The 25,460-nt window shown below is 44.9% G+C and overlaps 1 protein-coding gene across 15 annotated transcripts in view; it reads left to right on the top strand.

Moving 5' to 3' along the window:
* The window catches only part of LPP (LIM domain containing preferred translocation partner in lipoma), a 344,459-nt gene that overhangs the window by 94,864 nt on the left and 224,135 nt on the right, over positions 1–25,460 (top strand). For 12 of the 15 annotated variants that reach the window (XM_054834703.1, XM_054834691.1, XM_054834705.1 and 9 more), the window contains one exon: positions 6,937–6,997. The exons of 2 other annotated variants lie outside the window; for them this stretch is intronic. The gene's annotated coding sequence lies outside the window, so the exon portion shown is untranslated. Of the gene's footprint in view, positions 1–4,006; positions 4,111–6,936; positions 6,998–25,460 lie in introns of those variants that run through there. One more of the 15 variants, XM_054834697.1, reaches the window with a different exon arrangement.

Raw genomic sequence — 25,460 nt, 5'->3', positions numbered from 1 at the left:
TGTTGGAGTCACAGAGGGTGCATTGGCACAGCTGGCCGAGGTGGATTGTGAGGGGATGAATATGTGCAGGAATATCTCTCTAATTTAGTCAGTAGCTGCTACAGCCGTTATGTATCTTTCTGTCTGTGGGATATTGCTGGAAATCCAGATGTTGGGAAAAGAAAGAGGAGAATCAAGATGATCAAATACCTGTTTTAAAAAAAAACAACGCCCAAGGAAGAGGAGCTTGATGGCTTTGTGTTTGTCTGCAGTGAAGTCATGGCAACAGAGCACTCATTTAGCAAATTAACTGTTTCTCTATCTTACAAAAAAAAAAATCAAATGAAAATGATGCAAGGGAACATCCTTTTATCTCAACCAAATGAGTCCATTTGTGCCAAAGCAAAGGAGTCATCCTGGGGAGTTTGCTCCAGAGAGCACGTACTTTATTAGAACAGAATGTAATAGTTGTCCCAAAGCCATAACTGTAAGAGTCTGATGCCCTAGGCGAGCACTTTCAGTAACAGGAAAACCAAAGTTAGGTTCCTGCACCCATATGATGTTGAAATACACACTTTGGAGCATGATTTTAAGCTCTCGGTTGCTTGGGATTTCAGCTCAGTTAAGCTCTGGATACAGCTTTCAGAAGGGCTATAATCTCTGTGAAGTTCCTTATGGGTAATGCTTAGTTTAAAGTTATTTAGGCATCTAGGGACAAAATGCTGATGCTGCTTCACTTTGGGTGTACCCAACTACTTGTAAAAAAACCTGTTGCCTTTAAGTACCTTTGACTTTGAGACACAGGCTTCTTTGTGCCCCAGAACTCCTTTTTAGCTCCTAACCTTAGTAGTATTTGAAATAATTCTCACACACACCTGGAAATAACACTACTGTGCTACTTCTGTTTTGATGTTCGCTGCCCATCTCCGTGCACTGACTGCTCTGTGAAGCAGTACGTGAGGGTGAACCGCACGGTGAAACTATTGGTAGGCACGAAAGCTCATTTTACATCACTGAGAATTTCGTATTTGGAATTCAGAAATTGTTCATCTTGGTGATGAGCAGGACAAGCTCCAGGGAAAGTATCACGAACTCAAACATGTTGCTTGAAGCTCCTAGAAAATGGTGTTTCTCTTAAGTAGTGTTTTCCAACCAGATCAAATTTTACTTTGTGGCTCTCCTGGAGATGGTTTTAGGCAATGCCTTATGGTTTCCATGAAAGCATCTGACAGCCGAGATAGAGAGCTTTTATCTGTATGAAGGAGTGGAACAGTTTGGGGGAGATTTTTAAGGATGATTCGACTTTGATGTAGTTTCTGCCAAAAATGTTGGGGAAGCTTCAGACTAATTGGAAACCTGACCGTTTATTGACATCAGTGCTCACCAGGTGAATGTGAGTTGTTTTCCATTGCTTCTCGTACCTAGAGGAAGCTTGTGCCTTTCTCTTGCAACTTAACCTTTGGTTTAATGAAAGAAAAGTGAGAACTGAGCATAGGTGGATAAGTTTTGGTCAGTGAAGGAAAGCCACAGTCATTTTATACAGAGGTAGGTATCTTGGATGTTGTCATGGAGGTCTTCCATGTAAAAAGCCAATGTTTGAGGGTTTCTTTGGAAAGCATCTCTTTCAGGAGGGACCTCATGTGAATAGTGGGACTCTTCGCACTTCTGAATGGTGCTTGTCAAAGGGGGTGCAGAGGCTGGCTGGGGGTGCGTGATGTTTCCCAGCACAGCCTCAGGCTGGTGTATTTGCAGCGGTGGCTGGCTGTTTGTTTCCACTTGTTTCTCTGAGGCTGGATGTAGCCCTCGCTTTGGCCCCTAACAATACGAGAGCGGAACGGCCAGGCTGTAGCAGCGTCCTGCCGGAGTGATGCACGTGGGCTCGGATACAGCTGCCCGGAGGAGGGAGAGCAAGTGGGCAAGGGTGGGAGTGCAGATCCAAGGCACTTGCACCGCAGATTATGTCTAGAGGTTTTTTAGGAGTAACAGCTCGCGTCTTGGGCTTTTTTTGGGGAGGGACGAGATCCCCAAATAGGAATGGTAGCATGTTAGGGAGCCCCAGCCCCGCAGGTTGTCCCAGCATGCATGGGGTGAATAAGCGTAGTGGAAAAGCCTGAGCAACTGCTGCCAAACGACTGGGAAGATGCAGCCCACGACGTCTGTTGTGTCTGAGATCTCTGTAAAGTCTCTCGCATCCTTCCTCAAGTTTAGTTTTCCAGTGGAGGCTGTCACAGTAATGAGAATGTCTCCCATCTGCTCCTCACATGGCTTGGCACATTTAGCTAGAATATATATATTTTTATTATGGGGTTAGCCAGTGGTAACCATGACAATTAGACTTATCACGCAGCATTTTTTTCCCTCCTTGAGTCAGTTTGAAATGCTGACAATTAAATAGATACAGTACACTTTAGAGATCCATCAGTCTCTTTGTTGTCTTGACAACCAGAGTATATTTAGAAATGTAACAAGTACATGGAGTTCAATTGCACTTTTGCTAAAACATAGTTTTGTAGCTTGAGAATTTAATCTGTTGTTTGTAGATCCAGGTGCTTATTTGAGCTGTGCCTGACTTTTTTTGGTCTCTCTGGGAAGCTCCTATGTAGTGATGGGGAGATTTGGCTGGTGGAAAGAGGGTCCTCGTCAGGCAGGGAGGCTGTTGGAGATGCTGTGTATGACGGGGGCTTGGGCGAGGAGCTGGCAGTCCCTCTGTGCTTGGGTACTGGCTGTCCTGTACCCCTGGGTACTTGTGGTGCCCTGTACCCCCAAGTACTCATGGTTTGGCTATTGGCTTGCAGTGCAAGAGGAACCTCTGTGATCATTGTCTCAGATGTGCTGTTCCTGCAGATCCAGCTCAGCAGACGGTGCTGGGGAGCAGTAAGTGGCATGTCCGAGCATCCTCTCACCCTCCCAGACAAGCAGCTCTCATGGTTCAGTAGCACTTCGGTACGGGAGGACGGTACTGTGGAGTGTGACATTGGCAGGCTGTGATGGATTTCCTCTGGCACCTGAGTTACCTGAGCTTTGGTTGCCAGTGGGAGCTGCTCTCCGCTACTGAAGCAATAGCGGAGACTGTTTCTCTGTATCCCTCCTTCTGTTTTGTCTTTGATTTGCTGGGGGCGTCTTTGTTTGATTTTAGCAAAATACTGGTGGTAATTTTTTTTTTTTGTCCCTTCCAATTTGACTGGCAAAACTGAGCTCATCCTCTGCTCATTGAGCTGGAGTAGCAGCATGTGAGCTAGATGTCTGGAGCTATGGATTTTTAAGGTTGAAGCCAGGGCTGGAAGAGCAGAAGGGAGTTACGATGGAGTGCACCTTGGGGGGCTGTAAATGTCCCTGTCTCCCGCCACCCCTGTGCACACACTGATGGAGGGTGCGTGTTGCGGAGCTGTGCTGCTCTCTGCCCTTTCCCTTTTGAGGCAGTGGAGAGCTGTGGTCAGCGCAGGCACCTGTGTGGGTGTCAGCCATACCTGTAAGTGTGGTGACATGCCAGCCCAGAAGAGCGGCTGGGATGTGTGGCTCCCATCTGCTGCCGTCCTGCAGCCCGATGACTGCGAGATGTGGGCTGGCACCACAGTGCCCTCGTTACGCTCTTAGCACAGCACCCGGCAGTGCCACCGCATTGCTTAATGCACTGGCTTGCAAAGCTGTTTCTGAAGTGATAGACACTCAAACACGAGGATCTCAGAGTATTTCCCTGGCTTGAGTGATAAATGAATGAAATGAAAAACATACAAGCAAATAGCTCAGATGTTCCCCACCACTCCTCCATCTGGCTGACCCAGGTTGCAATGCTGGTCAGGGCTGCCCCTTTGGAAGGCTTGCTGGTTGAGGAGCTGCTAAAAAGGGCTTCTTTGTGGTAAGGTCTTGGTGGCCCTTCCTAATCAGCACCTAAACCCTGGGGCAGGGCCTGGGATGCTCATGGATTTTCTGCAAAATGTCAAGCAAGACTCTTCCACCTCTCCCTGTCTGAGACTTCGTTTATAATTGATGCTTGGCAGTATAATTTGGGCAGGACAACTGAAAAACAAACCAAGACTCTCCTTCATCAACAAAGCTGTGGCAACGCAACAATCTGAACATGAGCTCGGTTACGGTGGAGCAGCCTTTTGCCCAAGGGAACCAGTTCATTTGGTGAGATGGTTTACAGACAACAATAGTGGGTCCATGGTATGGATGTAGTGATGGTCAGTAGCATCCACCCTGGGGCAGAGAGCTGGAAAGCTAGTCAGTAGCATTGCACTGCTGCTGGGGGGCATGGTCAGCACAAGCTTGTCGCTGGGATGCTTTATTACAGGAGGGTGAGGAAGGCTCCAGGGAGAGGAGCCTGATGAGATCAGCTGTTATGGCCAGTGACAGCCAACAAAGTGCATCTGTATTTCCTGGAGTGCATGTCATCTTGTCTGTCCACAATACCTGAAGTATAATTTAGTAAGGCGCAAAAGGAGGAGAAGATAGGGTTTTTCTAGCATGATTTTTCTTCCCTCATCCCTGTGTTTCTTTTTAATTCATTATCTGTCAAATAACATGGGTGATTTTTCATTGTGTGTGCACAACTCAGTTTCATTTTTCTGTTTCCTTTGCTCCCTCTATTTTACCAATTTCCCAATGAAAATCCAAAAGCATAGTTAGATCTCCACTCCAGTTTTGTTTGTAAACTGTTAACATGCCTTTTTCAAGTGTTTAATAGCTACTGGGGTTTATTCTTAAAATACAGCCACCAAAACCCAACGATGCTAATGAGTCTTCAAGAGTGCTTTAAACAAGTTATCCCAATCAATCTGACAAAGATAATGGTCTTCTATTAGAAGATATTTAGCTGGAGGTTGGATGAGCTGTAATGTTTATGGGTCTGTAGATCCTTAACCAGACAAAATCAGAATAACTCCTTCAATTTCAGTGGAGCTGAATCTGTTTATTACAGCTGAGGATTAGGCAGCGCTTTAGATGCAAATTGCAACCTCTCTGAAGTTAAGTGGGGTTTTGATTTAATTCCTGGAAGCGGTAATGTCAGCAAAGAAGTGAAGAGCTGGGACCCACATACCCCAAAGTCTGTAACTTTGGGTTGCTCTTTCTCTTGCTGTCAAGATCAGATTCCCTTGATTGAGGCTAGTAATTAAAATGCAGCTTCTCTCGAGCATGTCCCAAAGGCAGGCAGAGAGAGTGGAAGTGCAGCCTATGCAGATTATATATATATATCTACATACTTTGCAGAAAATGCCAGTAGTTATGTTCTCTCTGAGTGCTCGTGGTTGGGCTGTTGACCTGGAGTTTGTGCTTTCCAGCTCCGAAAATGCAAAGGCGCTCCAGCTGATTTATCAGGCTGTAATGCAGAGAGAGCTGGGATCTCCTTTCCCCCAGTGTATTCGTGTCCATGTGGTAGTTGGAAGATGTGGACCACTGCTCATCACACCCACTGTGTGTGGCATAAGTGATTCACCATGCATTCATTTCTGGTCACACAAGGGGCATTAGTTTAAAGCAGGCTTGAGGCATAGGTTAGCGTTAGCTATTTGAAGTCTTCAGTCTGAAAGCAACATCAAACAGGGAGCAGAAAATGTATCATGCACAGAAAAATCTCTGGGATTTGTTTCCCGCTCTAAAAAATAACAATAATAATAAATTCCAAACTGTTCGCATATGCTGTCTCCTCTGTGGTCAGGACACCTGTCTGCCTCTTTGCTGTTACTTGATATGGGCTTACAGTGCTTGCAAAAATGTTAACATGAATTTTTTTTGTCATGGCAAATGTGAAAGGAATATCCAGCGTCTGTGTGGGCAAGCCCTCAGCAAATTTATCTATGTTGCTTGTGCTTCAGTGTGGATATCAAGCAACTGCTGCTGTTCTCCTCCCCTGTGCTCCCCTTCCTCCACTGTGAGCCAGGAGGGTGAAGCTGCTGCCTGGCCAGACCTGGTTCTTCTGAGCAAAGACAGCGGATGGTGGGGCTAATGGGTTTCAGCCTGGTTTCCTTAAAAAAATAATATATGTGGCTAGATATGTATCTCCTCCTTCTCTTTAATGATCTTTAACTCCTTACTATCTCAGCCATGTTTGTTAAGAGATAATTAGGCTTTAGGAAAATAGGGGTGAGGATGCAGTTAGGAGGAGCTGGGGTGACCTGGGGCAGCCAGGAGTGTGGTGGGCTGGGAGAGCTGGGGTAGGTGGAGGTGGACTGGACCTTTCACTAATCATTGCTACTATTTTTTAAACTTGCTTATTTTTTCTCTATGGGCAAGATGAAAGGAAACAGAAAACACCAGAGTAGGCTCAGATATTAATAAGGTGGAAGTATGAAAGGCTGCTGGTTGAAAGCAGCTTGTGGTAACAGAAAACCTGTGTTTTCTTTTTAATTGGGTGTCTTTGGAGGTACCCAAAAGGAAACCAGGGCTGGAGGTGGAGGCAGGGTTTGGGCTGTCCCACTCTGCCACTTTTTCCACAATTGCTGTGTGTTTAATGCATCCCATCTCAGCTTTGATTCTTCTTGGTGCTTGCGTGGCAAAGCCAATGCTGTGGAGGTGACTCACCATTGGCCTGAGTGGTGGGGGAGGCTTCCGAAGAAGAGGCTCTTTAAGCATGAGAGGCAGAAGGGCGTCTGGTCAGGCTTTGAAAGAGACTTTGCTACCTGCAGCCCTTACGTCAGTGCCTTTCACCAGCTCTGCAGTGATGTAAAATGAGTAGCTTCTCTCCCAAATAAACCTCACTCACTCTGATGCCTGCTCAGATGTAACCTGTCCCATCAATCTGTGAAAAACCCTTATATGGTCAAAACAGGGACAGACCGACAGGAGTTGTATCAGAGGGGGAAAAAAACCTGTGGTCTGCTTCGTACAGGAGGGCAGCAGGCATTACGGGCCCTTTTGGGGCTGTTTTCTTGGCAAGGTGTCACAGCCAGCTTGATTTATTTTCTGCTTTTATGATGAGCAAAACGTTTATTCTGACCTTTCTGTTTACACCTGCAGAGGTCCCTTGGAAGAGCCTGTCCATACGTCTGGGTGCCTGACGGAGCTGCCTTGCTTCCAGGTGAGGAATGGGTCAGGTCCTGGGGCTTTTGCCAGCTGCTGAGTTTGGAGAAAGTGGGGAGACCCTGGGACCACATTCGGTCATTCAGCAAACGATGGGCATTTCTCCAAAGCCCAGGTTGGGGGGAGGCCAGGCTAACCCAGGAGGTGGTTTTAGTATTTCTGGGTCCAGATCTGGAAACAGCAAATGTGCAGGCTCTCCTGGGAATGGGAATGTTGCGATGGAATGATTGCGTGGTCCTGTGGGCCGTGTTACTTTGACAACTTTTTGAACAAGACTTTCCTGCTTGAGAACCTGAACTCTCTCCTCATCCATGGCACAGCTCTGGGCAGCCTGGATACGCTCCCAGCTGATGATGGAGAGCTGACTGTATTGCTAGCTTTAATCTAACCATGCTTCAGTGGACAAAAGTAGAAAAGTATATAAGCCTATTAAGAATAACCTGAATAGAAATATACGTGAGGAGCAAATGAATTAATTCTTCAGAATTGCCAGTTCTGTCAAATTCACTGGTGATATTTAGCTGTGACTTAAGGATCAACCTGATAAACTACCCCTTGCGGGATTATGTGTAGGTCATGAATTGTGCTTTGTGTCCATCCCATGAGTATGATGATTTGATTGCAGCAAGGGTAAGATTGCAAAAAAGGAGCAATGTCAGGGCAGTAAGTCTGTCCTCGAGCTTCTCTCAGTTGTGCCATCCCAGGAGGCAAATGAGGTGCTAGAGGTGCTAAAAAAGTTATGGCAACTGGGGGGAAGGAAGCAGCTAATGAATGAAGAGGGGTAGCTGGTCTAAAACTGCTCAGTGGCCATGAAGTTCTCCAGGAGGAGAGTGCGGTGGCTCTGGGCAGTCTTTGCTGTGGGATGGTTCTCTGAGCCCTGTGGCAGCACCAGAAGGCCACATGTGGTACGTGCACCAGGGGCTGTGTTGTGAGCCAGCATGAGTCCAGAGCAACCCATTGCCGTGTGGGAAGGTGAGCACTGGGTCTTGTTCTGCTGCCCTGATGGTTTTGACTAGCGGGTCAAGGGCTACTTCATTTGCCTTGATGTTACCTGACTTGAGACTCGTACGACGTCTGTATGGCATGCCGAAATCTTTACGCTGTTGTGTCACTGAATATAACTGCACTTTCATTCTGCCCTTTCGGTATGCAATGCACATCCCTTCTTTCTTTACCCTCTTCTTGGTTTTTCTGGTGGTTTTTTTTTGTCATGTAAATTATGGCTAGCTGGAGATCAGATTTCAGCATCCTGTTTTCTGCAAACACTTGGGGACATTAATAACTATTGAAAGACAAAGACAGACAAGGGATTAATAAGTAGAGGACAGGAGATTAATAGCAAGAGAGTAGAATTTGGTTCAAGGCCTGGTCTTCTCAGTTGCTGGGTTATGGAAGATTAATGGCAGCTCTTCTGTTAGTCTCGCTCTTTCTGTGGCAGCTTTTCTGGCTAAGTCTAATAAACTGTCCTAGTGGATTGCTCTAAATACAAAATCTAGGAAGAAGCCCATCCTTATAGACTGTTAACTGAGACAGTATTAGTTTTGCTTTCTGTTCAAAGTTTAAGCAACAGCATCAATATATTTGTGAGTGGTGAAGTCAGATGTTTAGGTGCTTACAACTCTTCTCAGGGCAAAAACATATCATAAAATGTATCTTGCCAAGCAAGCTGTCTCCAACAAATTGGTTTTTTTACTCTGTGTCCTGTGCAAGAGATTGATTTCTCTTTTATTGACCGGGTTTTCAACTTTGTTTCCGTGGAAAATTGGGCTCTTGACCTCTTGCATCTGGCCTCTCATTAGGCTTTGTGTGAGATTAGATCACTGTAAGAAAATGCTGACTTTGCAAAGAGCATTTCTGGTTAAATTTGCAGGAGAACTGTAGATGTTACTGTGTTGCAGAAAGTCTTTATTCTGGTAGAAGGGTGCATGCAGTTCGGGGTGTGCTATATAGAAGGGCAGCCTTGAACTCCTACCTTAAGGCTGAAACTGCCAAGTCAAGCACTGCAGTAGTCCTTTGGCGTCTGCCCTCATGTGTTTTTCATAGTCTTCACAAAGATGACCCCAAGCTCTTTGTGCACAGGGTTATAGCAATATACAGGTGCGCGTGTGGCCTTTTTGGGAAGGAAGCAGCTGTGTTCCCGTAACAGTGAGCGTGATGAAGACGGCTAACATGAGAACTTCATGCAGTAATAGCTGAATTTCTTTTCCAAGGAAGAAAGGCTACATGCTGCTTCAGTGTCCCTGTAACAAAGCTCTTCCCCTCTCGTCTGCTCTTGCATGCAGTGCCCTTGGCTTTTCAGAAGTTAATTGATTTGTCCATATTATGATTCTCTTTAATTTTATTTGTGTAAAGAAGAACACGCGCTAATCTTTCTCCAGAGAAATGTTTCACACTGCTCCTCTTTGAATGTTGGCCCCGGGTCTGCCGCATTTCTTAATGAGTCTCTAACTAAACAGCTACGGTTCCCACATGCTCCGGCCTTGACACACGCATACTTGTCCACCCACGTGCCTGCTCCCAGTTGAACCGAGCAGCCTGCCCGCTCCCCTCGCATGCTCGCTGCTTTGGGATTTGCATTAGCAAGGCAGCACGTCCCTGCGAAGTCCTACATGTGAGAGGGGGCTTTATACCTGCAGGTATAGGTAAAGTTGGCATCGAGTGAGCTGTCCTGTGAATCGGAAAGGCTGTAACGTCTTTATCACACTGTCCCCCCGCCAGACTCCTTTAATGTGCCTCTCTGGGAGCTCAGATTCCTGTGGGCTACATTACCCGTGGGGAGGACCCAAGCTAGAGCCGAACACGAGCTGAACACCCAACACTGAATTACTGTCTGGTATGCCACTGGCTGCCAGATCTTTGATAGCTTGTTTTTAATGAAGATTCCTCCTGTAATTCCTAGAATATCTTGCAGTGCAAAAAAATGAGCTGTATGTGTATTTTGCTGTGGGCTGAATTTTTTTCCTGCTCTTCACAGTTCGCTCTGTGAACAGAGAGGAAAGAGAGGGGGAAGCAGCTGACTGCTTTGTTGTTGTTGTTTTTCTACTTGACTTCTGTGAAATATGCGGGGATCAATTGCTCGCAACTAACAAAATGTTTTTGTTTCTCTTTGCAAAAGCATATGGGAACTGCAGGAAAAGCATATGGGCGTTTTCAGGAAAACATATTGGTGAATGGACAAATTATAGTGGTGCCAATATGTTTTGGATGTCTGGCTAGACCACTACTACTACCACACTTGCTGGCATGCAAATCCATCCACGAGATTTCCAGCATGTGAATGGTGTGTAGTTGCTCCTAGGGAAATGCAGGCTATGCTGGATCTGACCCCTGTTAAAACAGCATTGTGATCCATCTTCAGCGTGCGTGACTGCCGCACCATGTCCCAGACCAGACTTTGGGCTTGTGTTTATAGCAGTATATCCATTCTCTCAGTAGACTGAGCCCAGAGCTCCACTTGCAGCTGGCTGCAAGTAATGGTAACCATTTTTCTTTCTAAAGCCCTTGACTGCAGTCCTAATAACACCTGAGCATCTTGCAAACAGGCTGGGCAGCCTCTGGTTTCCCTCTGCTGCTCTGTCAGGTCTTTCTGTGTTAGCTGGAGCTATTATTTTTAATTTCTCCATCATGCGGGCTGCTTTTAAGGAAATGTAAAACATTTGCATTTTTGCTTCTGGGCTCAGTCCTGTTTGCCTTCATACTGGTGATCCAGGGAAGAGACCCAGCAACTGGGAGGGACTTGGTGGGGAGTGGTAAGGGGATTAAGTGGTCTTGGTTGGTGGGTTGGTTCTGGTGGCTCACAGCATCCCTGCAGTTTTAGCTCTGTCTGGGCAGCTCTTTCCGCTTGCCCTGGCAGTGAGGGAGTGTTGCCTGCCCTGCCTCTGCCTGCGATGGGCACGGCTGTGCTGGGTTGCAGGGGTGGTAGCAGCTCTCTGCCCACGTACGGGCTTCAGCAGGTCCTAGGGGACTGGCTGAGATGGAGATCTCCTTGCGCAGGTGTGCATAGAGAGAGACACCTCCTGTCCCCGAGAGCTCACGGTCTAAAAAGACAAAGCGGAGATGTTGAGAGGGATGTAGTGTTCTCTGAGTGTTGGGGAGATGGGCAATAATTGAACTCGGGGGGTGGGGGGGAGCGGTTTCATGCGTAGGTTCAACCAGCGTGAGTTTGTATGTTACTAGCAGAGGTAGGTGGTCCTGCTGTCTGTGGGTTCCCAGCCCTCGTTTCTGCCCATACAGTCACTTTTACCCTTTAAAGGCATGGGTGGTGAGTCAGAGGAGGGGCCAAAACATGTGGCTAGAGACTGAGGGGGGAAGCAAGATGCACGTTTGGACATCACACTGTTTATCTTGGTTATGGACCTGCACTCTCAGAGATTCTGAGTGGTAATTCAGCACCTTTTAGTGTTCTTCCCCTTATGCCAACTTTGGGATGATTTGCTACTGAGTAATTTTACATTATTTAATGTAGCCACTTTCCTTATAGCTCTTTTGTTCCACGAGACAATTCCCTATTTTATTATGCAAACAGTACATTAAGATCCTTGTGGGCCAAAGTTCCCAGCAGTGCTTGAGATGACGGCAGAGAAGTAGGTTATTTCAGAAATAATGATTCTCTCCTCTAGAAGCTTTCTTGGAGTTCTGCTTTAACTGCTTTTGATATTATACATGCTTTAAAAAAAAAAAAAATCCAGTACTTCCTAAATGTTATAGAGCTCAAAAAATACACTGTATGCCTTGTCACAATATTTAATACAGAGTGCTATTTACAGTAATGAATCAAAATGTCAGTTTTTAAAATATGAACTGTCAGAGTGTTCCTACTTTGCAGAAAACTTCGATGTGACAGTTTGTTAATCATATGACTATTACATCAAATGTGTCTCAGAGTACTTTTGCTCAACAAAGTCTCTTTTTATTCCTTCCCCCTCCCTTTTCACTTTAATTCTGGTAGATTTGTTTGACTGAATGCACTTTGATTAGGGGTCGGAAGAATCCAGAGCCGAATGTTTCTGTGGATTGGCAGATGGGATGTATCGATACCTGTGGTCGTGTTGATTGTGGTCACCTAGTCATAGGTACAGCCTGGTTTGGGTCACCTTTACCTTGTCGCCCCAGTTTTGCCCGAAGCCTGCTGCGTGCTGGGGCTCAGGCAGCAGTGAGCCCTGACCGAGCAGTGCTGATGCCTCCAGGTGTAACTCTGCATTTGGGGCAGCTGGGGTAAAACTGTCACTTGAGTAATAAAAAGCTGGCTTATATAGCAACATTTCTAATCCCTATAGCTTTAGCATGAAGGCACAAGTAAATTAAAGATCTTAAGGCTGCCTGTGCATCCTCGTGTGAGCTGAAGGGGTGGCCGTGCAGGGCAGGGTTGCTGTTGCCCCTGGAGGAGGAGTCGGGGGGCTGGGGATGCCCAGGTGCTCTCCTCAGTGGCTTTGGTTACTCTGGACCCAGGTCAAGGAGGGTGTTTGTGCCCTGAACTCCCCTCTGTGAATTTAGACCAGAGTACTTCCCCTCTTCTGTTCTTTTGTTTGCTTATCTGCAAAATGGGAGTAATTAATTGATACGAGTCCCCTTAAAGCCGATCACCCAACAACTGTGCTTCTTGATGGGGACAAGGGGGACCTTATGTAGATAACTGTGCTTTTAAAAACAGCCTCTGGAAGAAGAGGTGTTTGGGATGCTAATATGAAGGCTGGAGGCCAGAGAGGAATCTCAGGTGTAGCAGAGCCACGTGCCTCTGCCCATAACGTCTTTGTGTCACATTGCCTGGGGCTTCAGATGGATTGCCATTGCTTATTAAAAGTCACAGAGTTAGTGTTGCATATGTCTTACAAGTGCAGTATTTCTGATGAGGAGTTGGCCCAGCATAGCTATGGAATAGGAGGAGTCTAAAAAGGTGAAAAAGCTGTGTATCAGCAGTGCAGGAGAGAGAAGTGTGGGCAATGGAAGACAACGAATCTTAGAATCATAGAAGGATTTGGGTTGGAAGGGAACTTTAAAGATCATCTAGTCCAAACACCCTGCTGTGGGTAGGGATATCTTTCACTGGACCAGGTTGCCCAAAGCCCCATCCAACGTGGCCTTGAACACTTCCAGGGATGGGGCATCCACAGCTTCTTTGGGCAACCTGTTCCACTGTGTCACCACCTTCATTGTAAAAAAAAATTCCTCCTTAGGTCAAAATCAAAGTCTTCTCAATTGTGGACATTTCTTGGGGTCTGATTAACTTGGCCTTTCAGCTGGGCATGTCTATTAAATAGCAACCTCAACTCTTTCACTAACGTTATTGAAGAGATAAGAACTCGTTTTCAGGGGTCTAATCACATGTTTAAATGCACTTTTGAGTAGCACATTAGCCAGCTCTTGTATGTGGAAGGCACAGGTAAGCGCACTGGATGTGACTGAAGTTTGGTACAATGAGGCCCACTGGGTCTCACCAGTGGAAAGAGGTTTGGGAGGGTGAAGGCATTGCTGTAACATCTCTGACAGTAATATGCTGCTGATAGAGGAGGTGAGGGAAAAATAGAGGGCAAAGGAAGGGGGGAAGGAGGTGGCTGGCGGTGCAGCAATGACGGCACAAGAGGCTCTGCCGGTGGTGGTGCCTGGTGTGGAGCAGCAGGAAGCCTGAGAGAAGCCATCAGGGAAGCCAGTCCCAACAAGGCTCTTACACAAACGTGCCTGGGAAGAGGGGCTGCCAGCAGCGAGGGCCACCGGCAGGGCCACTGTGAAGGTGTCACTTTTCAAACCATGTCTTTGTCACCTCCATCGAGCGAGTGCCGCTGCTTGCTGTGTTCCCTCATCCCGTGGAGGAAAATTGATTATTATTCAATTTTCATTTTAGACAAACCACATTGTTAGTGCGATGATTTTTCTTTTATTATCGTTGCTGCGATGGATGGAAAAGGAGCTCTAACAGATGTATGATTAGCAGGGCATGAAATTAAAAATGTTTGTGTACAAGGAAAAGGTTGTTTACTACCAAATTCCTCATTTGAAGATTAAGCGATACTAAGATTGGCTGTGTGATTCTGCAGCAGGCATGGAGCCCCCTTCCCTCCCTCTCCCCCAGCAGCATTGACTTAAAAGTAACAATATTTTAAATGTTACCTTTATTAAAAAAAGTAATAACACAACCGAAAGGTCAGTACCTGCCTTTGGAGGCGATTATCTGTAGAGCTTGTTCTCCTGCTCTGCCACTGAACGTGAAAATATTTTGACTGATGCTTAAGCCCCATTGATTAGGGCAAATTGAACATTTTCTATCAAAAATCTTTTGGGTGGAAAATAAGGTTCTGATTGAATAATTCCGAGTATGAGTGTCTATGTGGGTGAAAAGTATTTGTTGTCAAAATGTTGAAAAAAAATTATTTGGAGTGACTGCTGCAGCATGTGCGGGGTGGTGCAGATTGGGATGCAGAAACTGGAAACCAGCCTTCCACACCTGCAAATGCTGTCAGCATTGGGATGATGGTTTTGCACGGGAATGCTTTCAGGCTCTGGTAGAAAGCCATCAGCATTTAGATTTTTCTCTTAAAAGTAGTGTGGGGTTTTTTCCCCCCCATAGAAAATATCTGTCCCCCCCTTTTTTTTTTTTAATGGTAATGAAATTTTTAGTTTGAAAAAATGACCTGTTGTCTTATGAACTCTACCTGTGACGCGTAATTCTCAGCTACAACTGTTCTTTTGTTCTTTCCTGATTTCTTTTAAAAATCTGGTAATGAATTTTGAAAGAGCTAGTTTAAGAAATGCGTATCAGAAACACTTTATCTGCATTATCCTGTTGAGATAAGCCTGGTCCTACCTAGGACTGAACATTTCCCAGCTACTTTGAGTTTCTCACCTATCTCGTTCTGTTCTTTTTGTCCTCTAAAAACTTTGTGACCAAGTTGAAGTCTGTAGCGCTACTCGTGTAAAGTTTCCTGTGAAGTTTCACCTGGGTGAGTGTTTGCAGGACCCAGACCTGAGGCATTGTCGTGATGGATTCTGCCCGCTGAGCCTGGATGGTATTGAGCAGAAAATAGGAAGAGGGCTAAAAGATTGTTCCCGCGCTCTGGGAACAATTGAGACAGAAAATTGCTTCCAGGATTTCTTCACTTTTCCGCAGAGGGTAATCAGCCTGTGTAATTCTCTGCCACAGGAAATACTGCCTGAATCTGTTACCCAAAGACAGCAAACAAAGTTTAGATAGCAACCTGAATACCAAAGGTACTGCAGAGTAGGGACTGTCCTCTACTCTTTTTTTTTTTTTTTTTTCCTGTGGTGGCTGCTATACATGTCATAAGATTTCACAGTGATGCAACTAATAGGACAGATAATTGAGTATTGGTTTAGATACTCAGTGAGTTCCTGGTACGCAGTTGGACTGATCTCCTGACTTTGGTGCCCTAAACAAAGAGACAAGTTTGTATGCTGAGATTGTAAATGGAGTTTTGCTTAGCATGATGCTCAGGTTATAAGCCTGAGATTGTGGGGGAGGTTAGAGCAATTCCAGTGAGATGGTGGGTGTCTGGTAACTTCAGTCGTGTTCTTGGCTCATTTTTTATCTTTGTTCCATAAATGTAAGCAAATTGCTATTTTTGCACCTTTATTTGTTCATCTTGGAGGATGGGGCAGCACTTGGGCTACTTGCAGGGGTTTGTGTTAAGTTTCAAGCAAGGCCTTTCAGCCACAGGTTTTATTGCAACTTTTAGGGGAAATTATTTAAAACTTTACTTGAGTGACTTGTGGCCACATTACTGTGTGAGCATTATACCTGCTGGGCACCGAAATTTGATTCCTAAATTTCCATTAGTAGGTCATACTGGGCCAAAGGATCTTGAGCCGCTAGAAGAGAAAAGAATCAAACAGAATGAAGTTGGTGTTTGGTTATGTGCTCTGGATGTCATTGTTCCTGGCTGTTCATCTGGCTAATGTTTGCTTTTGTGTTGTATTTGTCTGTGTCTGTGCTTCTGTGCACATGGGGAAAAGGAGGACAAATATCACTGGGGTGGATTAGCATTAAAAAATAGTTAACTGATCAAAGCCATAAAGCTTGTCCAAGTGAATTCTTCAGAGAAATAGCTTTGAATTTCCCAAGCAGCCGCAGGCCATAAAAGCGAAGCTCTATCATTCAGAGATGCAAAAAAATCCCCTTCTGTTGGAGTGTTGGACCTATTTGTTCCTTTTTTAGGAGGGCATTCAAAATGTTTTCTTAATTTTCTTCTGAACAGCTCGCTGCTATCCATCATGAGCCTTCGGCAGCTGAGATAGCTCTGTTCCCCTTCAGTTGTAACTCTCCACTGAAATCTGTATACCCATACTTTGCATTTCGGATGCCTTTCAGCTCTGTGCACTTTGCAGCGAGATAGCCCTTACAGAGCGTTTTTTGTCTCTGAGCTCAAGGTGTTATAAAGAAGGGGCTAAATGTTGTCCCCAGTGTCTGGATGGAGGTGACAGGGAAGGGAGGATGCAGATGGAGAGTGATGCCTGGAAGGATTTCCTATGTGGCCCGAAGGGATGGTGGGGGAGCCCTGTTCCCCGATGCCGTGTTCTGTCTCGTCATCGGTCCTGCCCCAGCGGGAGCACCAGCCCCACCAGGTCTGCAGAGCAGGTGGGGCAAAGTGGGAGGGAGTTTCATTTTACTTCCATGGAAGAAAGAAAGCACATTGTTTGACTGCTCAGATAAAGCTATTGAAGGCTCGTACTGAAGTTTAGGCAACCGGCTTCCGGGAATTGGGCACATAAATTTGCTTTATGCTTATGAAAGTCTCTCAGAGTGTTCTGCTTTGTCACTGCTTCTTAAGATGTACAAAAGAGTGAAGTGCTGGCGTATGGTCCATACACAGAATATTTGGATAGTACAGTCATTAATAGGAATGAAAATTACACCGTGGTGGCTCAGAACTTGCAAGAAAGAAAGAAAAAACTCTCAGGAAACACGAGGTGCTTTGTAGCTGGAAGTGCCTGTCGCCCTGCAAGGACTCAGCTGTCCTTTTCAATTCCAGTCTTTTCTTACTGAAAATATTTTACTGCCTAATACCTACTAGCTTTTTAACGCTGCTTAATTGTATGCACACACCCCCAAAAGAAAGCCACACATATTTTTCTGCTCTTGTAAATATTCAGTTTTAGGGCCCCCAGGGAGGGGTGTTAATGGCAGTGTCCTGGGTGCCTTTCAAGCAAAGAATTCCACTTTTGCTTCCCTTCTGAAACTTGGAGTTTCATTCTCCAGATAACCCAAACTGTAATATAACCACATTTAAAGTGCGTGTGTGTGTATACATATATATATTAAAAAAAAAAATTTTTTTTTACTGGCGACTTAATGAAAATTCTGAGAGGATTCTTCTAGAAACTGAGGTCATCTTCCTAACAGGTGGGCAGTGCGTGGAGGGCAAAGCTGTGACTGAGGGACAGGGCTGCAGCTTTTGGAAAGGGATTAGATCCTTGCACAGGTGTGGACATGACATTCATGTGCACCATGTATACACATCCTGTGCTTGGTTTCTGTGGTAAAGCAGAGATGATTTACCCACATAGCAGGGCCATTTGCTAGGGTGAAGTCATCGGTGTTCAGTTATTAAAGCAATATAGAGGCTCATCCATATATAGGATAGCGCAAAGTAAGTGTGAAGCTCATCCTTCTCCTCCCAGATTGTGCTTTGGCCTCTTACATACGCCATATCTTACCCTTGGATGGGAGCAGTGCTCAGCTATTGATTATATGGGCAGAAATTGAATCTGAAGCCTAGGGCCTTTCTGCACAGGGAGAGTATTGCGAAACAAAGCCAGGGTGTGAATTTAAAGTGCAATAGTTGTTTCGAGTGCGCTTCTCATGTGGGCAGTCTTATTCTGCTCTGAGAGGGCCTTTGTGCAGTTCCGCTTCATCCATTGCCAAAGGCACTCTCAGTGCAGAAAGAAGAATGCCCACACAGGGAGCGAATAGCTTTTCCAGGCTATTTCACCATGCTGAGGAGTCCCAGGAGATGCACATGGTTTCATGTCCCCATGAATGCTGCGGGATCTTACCCTTCAGCTCACTCTTCCACCCGGAGCTTTCGCATAGGGAGACATGCTTTGTGATGGGCAATTGGTGGAGTTGTGTCTTCTTCTGGACCCTGCTAGGTGCAGCATGCATTGCTCGCTTGCCTGAGGTTATGGGGCTGGCCTCAGGGATCCCTGACATCCTGGGCTTCTCTAGACATTGCTGGTGTTGCAGTTTGGCATTCTCCATCAGTACCATTGCCTCTCACGGTGTGTCCTAGCTGCTGAAGAGAGCTCTTGTGAGATCATGTCTGTGTTCATGTGGTGTTCCTTTTCATACGAAATCGTGAAGGAAACCTGTACACTGGGGTATGATCATTATCTGAATATAGTAGAACAGGAAAAAAAGTCCATCTGTTCTACAAAGAAGCAGTGTACAGAGCAGGCTCTGTGACTAAATAAATTCACATCTGTTTAGCAGAACCATCAAATGGAGAGCAGAGGGACCTAATGTGAATCACATGTTGAAACCACAAATATGAGTGAGATGAGCTGCAAAAGAGAGCCTGGAAGTGTTGATCCATGTGAGCAACTGTTGGTTTCTCTCCTTATTTTTTCCCTCTACCAGTTTCTTGAGCAAATGATCTAGAATCAAAAAAAACCCAACAAAACAACCAGGGATGTGTATGCATACATATGTGCATATGTTCATATTCCTTGCATGATTAAATAATCTTTCTATATCATCTTAAGCCGTTAGATCATAATTTCAATTGGAAGGGCAATGGACTGTGCAGAGAGCTGCAGAGGAGGGAGGGCAGAGCTGGCATGAAGAGAGCAGGTGAAGCTGTTCCCTGGTGGTGTTGCTTCACAAAAAATGGCCCTGAGGTAGCTTGCTTTAAAAACGCACTTGCCTTGGAAGTGATTCTTCAGGATGACATCTCCAGCAGCGTCATCTCAAGGAACCTGACGGGAGCAACCTAGAAACTTCAAAGGGTAGGTTATGCCTTCATGTGCTCAAGCTAGTTTCAAAGTCGGTATCTGTATACCGGTCCTAACAGACTGCATCTTTCCATGGATCAATTTAATTTGTTGCTTAGGTTTCCCTTTAGTGTTTTAAGTCCTGGGGAAACAAAGGACAGCTCAAGTTTCTGTATTGGTTGCATTTGCAGTTTACTTTTTTCTGTGCCAAGAACATATCAATACAATTTGAAAACATAGTATTTTTATGGCTTGAGGCAGCAGTTTCTAACTTAAAAACAAGAAAGCTTTGGGGATGTACACGTAACTTAGGTGCCTCAGTTATGTTATTTGGCTGGTCTCCATAGCCCCTTAGAGAGTCCATGCAGAGGAGCAAGCATCTTCTCTCCCACAGGATCTCATGAAAAGAAACATGCAATAATTTCAGTCTCAAAGGTGGTTTCTTGTTGCTGTCTTGCCTTTGTCCTAGATATTTTGCAGTAAACGAGGCCAAACTTGCAGGAACAAAGAGTGATGGTAGATAGGCTGTTAGACCTGATTTGCACAGATTCTGATCTCCTGCAGTTCAGTCTGCTTTCTTTAGCTGACAGAAAGCTGTGCTCATACAGCTCACCTGGGACGTGAGCTCTGCAGGAGTGCTCTGGAGGTAATGAAGCACTTAAGGGGCTGGTGGGGTTGAAGGTCCCCATGGAATGATTAAGGTGTTGGCAGCTGTGTTACTCTGAAAAAGAAATATGTGTGTTACATAGCAAAGGCATGCTGAAATGCCTTGCAGACTCTTAGTTGTGTGTGGGAACATGCTTTGCCTTAGACCTATGAGATAGTGGTAGCAGCTATTGGAGGGCATTTGATTAACTGAGCTGCGTGTACACTTACCAGCTGCGTGGCCCGACTGCCTTAGCGTAGTTCAACAGCAGAACATGCGGTTGGTAGCAGTGGCTAAAACGCAGCGGTGTATCACTGTGTCCAGATACATTTAAAGTTTGGTTCTTCCTTCCCTCCAAAAATTCCCTCTGCTCATGATTCATTTCCTCTTTTCCACTCTCCCTCTTCTGAAGAGGTGCAGTAATGTAGTAATAATATAATAATGTAATTATAATAATAGATAAGCACTGTAATGTTTTCCTGGAGACTGTCAAATTTGAGCCATTTCACATCTAGGGAACCGATGTGGCCAGTCTAGTATGGAAACTCTTTTGTCACAACAAAACTTCATACTGATTTCTGGGAAGGGGAACAAACAATTAATTTGGGTGATCAAAAACAGAAGACACCAATGTGATAGTGGTGGAGCAACTGAAGTTGGCTTTTTAATATGATGCGCTTGTTCAGCAACATTGCAAGGCCAGCGTGGATGCCTGGCTGGCTTAACTTCATTGCTGGCACTGTGGTTTGCACCAGCTGAGGAGTTATCTCCCAGAGTTTTGAGTATCACTGTTCTTGAATGAATGGACACTGAGATGAAAGGGAAAAGCAACAGTTTCCTAGGCTGGTGCTTGGTGGTTTTATGAGTTTCAAAGAAGAATTGAAAATCAAATCTCAGGCACTTATCTTCAGTCACAAGTTTCTATTCAGAGCAGAACTAATGCCCTATGATTACTAAAACAGAACTTTATCTTGATGTGCTCCAGAGTGTCATGGCATGCTTGCCTTTGCTCTTAATATTACTCTTCACCCCTTTCTCTGTGCTTCCAGAACAGCCCTCTTTGAACAACTGTCTTCTCAATGAGCTCTATGTTGTGTTTGTTGCAAATAGCATAGGGGTACCTAACATCACCTTATGACTTACCCTCCTATCCGTGTGGCCATGGACATTATGGAGCTCCTCTAGCTTAGGCACCATCTCAAAATATGCCTTTTATTCTTCTTTATTCCTTGACAAAAGGGCCTGGAGTAGGCAGTGGACACTAGGACAAATCTGAGTCCAATATATGCTATCATTGCCAATAAAGCAAACTGGATATGGGATTGCTTCAGGAGAAGCCTGGACAGTAGACTGAGATGAGTTATTGTTCACCTTTACTCCCTGCTGGTGAGGCTCTTATCCAATCTTGAGTCCTCCAGTTGAAGTGGGATGTTGAAGAGCTGGAGAGGGTCCAGAGGAGGGGCAGTCAAAGACCTAGAGCACATGGCCTACAAAAGAGGCTGAGGGAGCTTTGCCTCCTCTCTCTAATGGAGAGGAGGCAAAGGAGTGATCCGACGGCAGCCTGTGACTACTGCCAGGGGTGTCATGAAGATGACAGAGCCCAATGCTTCTGTCAAGATGGCAAAACATGCATAGTGGATTGGGAGAATCAGCTGGAGAGCTGGAAAAACATTTTCTTTGGGAAAATAGTGCAACACTTCAACAAGTCACCAGGTAGCAAGAGATTCTCTGTTTTGGAGGTTTTCAAGGACAGAGCCGCTTATCTAGTGTTGGTGATAGTCCAGTCTCCTGCTAAAATCAGGACTCAGTAACCTGCAGAGATCCTCTTTCTTTCCTGACAGTACTGCAGGCTTTCAGCTTCTTAAAGAAGGAAGCACTTAAATCTTTATTTTTGCTTTGTGTTGCAAAAGGGAGACAAGAATACATTAGGGTGTGCATGTCTTGATTATGTCGAATCACCTGTTGTTGTGAAACTCAGAGAAATGTCTTTTTTTCTGATTGTTTATATGAAGGGGTCTGTGTACTTCCTTTCCTACAGTTTTCATGCACGCAGATACCTTGCTTCCATTAGCAATCTCTCCGCAACATCAGTTCCCAGCCATCTGGCAGCAATCACTCTTCTATATGTTAGGATATAGGATTTTCCATAGGAAAAAGGCTATTTCCCCTGATTATTTGCAAGGTGCCATAGGCTGAGCTGCCAAAAACAAGGCATAGGTTGGTGCAGTGCTCAGGAAGGAGGAGAAATCATCCAGGGATTTGTCATACTTGAGGCTGTGTGTTCCAGGACAGCTTGGGATCTGGGGGAGGAAAAGAATCAGGGAGTAAAGATTTTGATTCTGGACACAGTTCCTGCCCATTAATTGATTTAATTGCTTACTTTTTAGGCATTACAGTTTCAAAGCCTGGTTTGTACTGCCAGCCCCTTGAGGTGTCACAAGAAGGTTATGGTGGCATTGGTCCCACACTTGCGTCCTCCTTGAGTGGGGCCCATGCTGTGCCCATGTTCTGGGCTGCAGCTCCTTTTCTGTTCACAGAAATCCTCTTGACGGCTTGGGGTTCAGACTGCAGATATGTTTTCTTCCAGGGGTGGTGGCAGCTAACTCTTCCTGCAACCACAGTGATCTTAGAAGAGGAGTGCAGGGAACCCATCATAAATAAAAACCCCACCTATACACATGCTAGCCTTGCTGGGTAGGACCTCAAGCTCTGCACTGTTTCCTTGTTCACTTTTGATCAGTTTCTCACTGTACTGAGCTCAGATCCCTGCTGTTTCTCCTGTGCTGAGATACATACACACAGCGCTCTGCAAAGGTAAAACAATTATCTATGTGTCAATATGCTGCCGTGGTCCCATTTGGTCCCACTGGGGTCTTGCTGGTATCTCACTGCTGAGCTGAATGTAAGTTCTGCACAGTTCCTTCTTGTTTACAGCCAGCATCAGCATCCAAACAGCCTGGGCTTGCTCTAGCAGCTTTAACACTGCCATCTCTTGTGTCCTGATTTCTTTTCTCTTATGTGGGACTCTCTGGATAGGTGTGATTCCAGTATGTCTCCATTAGTTGAGAAGTCCAGAACCTTAACCATTTTATTTGATGGATAAGGTCTATGTTGCTTGCCAATGCCTTGCTGAAGTAGGAAGCTGAGTACTGAGCTGTGCTACAGGCAAGACAATGAATATGGGCACAAAAGGAATAAAGGCAGCTTATTTTGGCAGAGGGATCTTGAAAATAAATTGTGTGCAGGAAAACAGAATTTGTGTAAGGGAGCTCATGGTCTGAGATTCCCAAAGTAACCTTTCTGCATCATTCTGCCTGTTCTTTTGCTGTCCCTATGAATATATTTCCTCTCTCATTTTATACACAAAATTATGAAACATCCATCTCAAACTTTTCTTTGTGGTGCAGCAACAACCTCACAAACTTGTAGGTCAAGTTATTAGGAAGAGAAGCTTTAAGAATTGGAAGATATTTGTCTGGCTCAGAGCTACACCCTGGCTCAGCTCTTACGGTTCAACTGCAAACTCTGCTGTATTTGAGTAAGCATTTTGGGCTGGCCACCAGGTCTACCTCCTCCATTGCAATTGCCCTGGGGTTTGTTGTGACCACAAGTAGCTGAGGCCTTGGATTAATGTTTTATCCAGTATGATTATGTTTGGAGTGGCTGAGAATTGTCTCATACCACAGAAGTCAAGAATCAGCCTGCTCTCTGGTGAAATTGTAATGCCGGTCATTAGAGTTGTATTAGATTAGATAGATCTATCTATCTCCAGGGAGCCAGTACTATCTCTTTGTTTCAATGCACATGGGCCAGTCAAGTTCAATTTATTGAGATTTTAAAGCCTAGTTTGTCATCCAACACCAGGGTGTGACATGGCTGTAAAAGGAAGATCTCGTTCATCAGCTTTTATGTGTGTGTTTTGCAGCAGCAGTCAAATTCAAATAGCCTGCATCTAATCCCCAAACTACTAATGCAATTATATTGGGAAAGAAAAGAAGTTTTATGTTTAGTTTGCCCTTCTACCTTTTCTACTGTTGAAGCTGATACAAGAGAACTGAGGTAAGAAGGAAACTTAAGAAAGGGTAAGTTTTTGGTTGATACCAAAATTGTCCCAGCAGCAAGGTTTTGGTGTAAGAATGAATGTGATGGGTTGGTAAATGATGAACTACATTCATGATGACATGAACCTGCGTCAAGCATCTTTGTAGCAGAGAGACCGTTCTTTACCATCATGTCTTTACAGTCTCAACTACAGATTTATGTCTGAGTAATACTGTAGAAATTATAGTGACTTTAGTACATAAAACAAAAGTCACATCCCAAACTGGTGTGGAACGCCTGGCAAAAAACCAAAGTGTGGATGCAGCTATGCTAGGAAAAAAAAAAAGACATTTTCCAAGTATTGGTTATTTAGTTAAAAGAATAGGGACATTCTGTGTTTATTTGCACACCGTTGCAACTAGAGAATAAGGAATATAACGTTGCATTGCCAGTAGGTGATATTGCTGACATATCTTAAGTGGGATACAGCTTTATTGCTGCAAACCCTTTTGAGTGCAGATAAAGTCACAGCTGGAAGTCTGGGGTTTTTGAGTCATAGAATAATTGATTTTGGAAGGGATCTCTGGAGGTCATCTGGGCCAACCCCTTGCTCAAAGCAGGGCGAACTTTGAATTTAAATCAGGTCTTCTGGAGGATCCCATGATTGAAGCTATTAAAGCCAAAGAGAGATGATAGTAGATTATATGCTTCAAGGAATAAGTCAGCACAGTACTGTAACTAGGTTTCTTTCTCCTTTAATTCCTGTGATTACATTAGTGATGTCCCACATTAGGAAACTCGTGAATGCTTTCAGCCCTGTTTAACTGAAGAAGTGACTTTGATAATTAATTATTTATTTATTTTGAGGGGATTGAGCTGAAGATACAAAACCCTATCCTATCCAGGCAATTGGAAGAAACTCTGGGTCTGGGGGGAGAGGGAGAGTTAAACTTGCTCCAGCTGACACCTGCTGTGAAAGACTAAAGCAAAGCATCAGGAAATGCCCATAAACAGTGTACAGTGGGTGCAAGCAAAGTAACCTGATCTCAGGGAGAATGTGCCACAAGGACTCCGGAGTCCATGTGCATCGAGTTCGCATGTGGTCAAGAAGACAGTCACCGAAGGGTGACAACATGTTCCATTCTTCTTCTTCATGTCTCAGAGTCTCTTGGTGGCTCAGTTGACTCCTGTTAGCTCTCCACTGCTCACTGGTGATGAGCGTCACGTCAACCCCATGCCCAGGATTCCCAGTGCTGAGTTGTTCCCGCAGCTTTGCGGTTCTCCTGGTTGCTGACATGACATTTCAGAGCATGAAGGGCCAGAGTCAATTTGCTGCTGGGTGAGTCTGAGGGAGAAGCTTCTTTGGACTGGTTAATATTACAGGACTTAGATTCTGTGAGAGGTGCGGGTTGGCAATGATTAAGGGAGTTCAAAAGGAATCCCAGTTCTCCAAATCACATAATTTCCCATATGATGTAAAATTGATGAGGATAAGTAGTACCATATGGGAAAGATGTCCCAGGAGAGCTTGGGCTGAGTTTGTAAGTACCTATGGCACTTCCTATGTTTGGTTAAAGACCTCTAATGAGACCAGAATTTTGACATTATATCCTCTTTTGGAGGCCAGAAGAAACAAGAAAGCTTCATGGCTAGAGATAGTCGGCCATAAATGGAGAAATAAATTCATTTAACATTCAAAGGGGAACAGTGCCAAGAGAAACAAGCAGCTTTGGGAGTTTGTAAAGAGTAAATCTCTCTGGTCAGCCTCAATTAATGCTTTTGGCTAATTAGTGGAGTGGAGGTGATGAGGACAAAGCAAAGAACCGTATTTTAG

The sequence above is a fragment of the Grus americana genome, chromosome 9 (assembly GCF_028858705.1).
Source record: "Grus americana isolate bGruAme1 chromosome 9, bGruAme1.mat, whole genome shotgun sequence".
Lineage (NCBI taxonomy): Eukaryota > Metazoa > Chordata > Aves > Gruiformes > Gruidae > Grus > Grus americana.
The sequence above is the reverse complement of the archived record's forward strand: the minus strand, read 5'-3'. Positions and strand labels throughout refer to the sequence as shown.